Here is a 1,371-nt window from a genome sequence, read left to right as displayed (position 1 = left end):
ACACTTGGGGTGTGCAACAGTTCGGTGAACTTGGCTGTGTATTTATTAATTCGTTTGCTATTAATGTGTAGGCGAGGCATGAACAGCCTGTGGTGAACCAGGGCCTGCTCCACACACTTACTCAATGGAACTTGTACGTGAATAACTGTCAAAAAATCCATTTTTTAATTTTTGTATTAAAATAATCTCTGGTTTCCTGAATGAGTAAAAGAAGTTGGCTATCCTGTGAAAGCTTTACTGTTGCTTATCTTTAATTTATACAGAGTGTAGGCATTGTTCTTTGTTTTGCCGTGAATATTTTGTTTACAGTGAAGTTATTGTGTGCACGAGTTTCTTATTCCACTTGAAAGCAACGAGAAGAATTAAGAAGTTTGATGCTAAACAAAGTAAATTTTTATGTAAATCGGTTCACCCAAAGGGATTAACTCTGCTACTACTGAAATACAACGTGATACAACAGTTAAATCAGCTTCAACTGCTCTAAGTGCTTCAAAACTAAAACAGAAATATTTGGACAATGGGCTTAATAATATTAATAATGATAATATAGAGACAACTATTGATTCAGGTTGTGTTATTGTTGAACACTCCGCTCTATCTGAATAACAAATAAAGCTTTTCAGTGTAAGGACTGTGGCAATAGTGGTGTGAAGGTAAATTGAGGAGATACGTGCCAGAAGACAATGTGCATCATAATAAAGAATTGTTTGTAATTTTTGTGATTTAAGCGAATGTGGTTGCACTTCTGGTGTAATGAAACAGTGTGTGTAACACAAATATTTAACTTGTTTATGCTGTGATGTTCATAGCCAAAGGGCACAGAAGTGCAGAAATTTTCTGCACTCTTATGGAATTACCTCCCCCTGCAAGATTTGACAGGTACAACAAAATTATTCTACAGACTTTAGAAAAAGTAACAAATGATAGTATGGAAAATGCTGTTTAGAAAAGTGTGTATGTGAATGATAGTAAGACATTTATGTCTGACTCCTGGATGCATCCTGGCAACAAAGAGGCCATACATCCGTAAATGGTGTAGTGATGGCTAGCTCCTTGGACAAAGTCATTGATGTGGAATGTATAATCAAGTACTGTCATGGCTGTTATTGTGACTGAAAATCATAAATGTTTGATTAATTTTAGTTGTTATAGTAGAGGGAGGGAATCTGAAGGTGTCAAGAATTATTTCACAGGTCAGTGAAAAAATTATGGCGTGATGTATACATCTTGTGTTGGATATGGAGACTCAAAGGGTACCGAAAAGTTTGTGAATCCAAATCTTGATTTGACACAAAAAGTGAAAAAATGGAATGTGTTGAACATGTCCAGAAAATGTTAGCTACAAGATTGAAGAACTTGAAGAGAAAGAAA

The sequence above is a fragment of the Schistocerca gregaria genome, chromosome 8, assembly GCF_023897955.1.
Source record: "Schistocerca gregaria isolate iqSchGreg1 chromosome 8, iqSchGreg1.2, whole genome shotgun sequence".
NCBI lineage: Eukaryota > Metazoa > Arthropoda > Insecta > Orthoptera > Acrididae > Schistocerca > Schistocerca gregaria.
Note: the sequence above shows the minus strand (reverse complement) of the source record.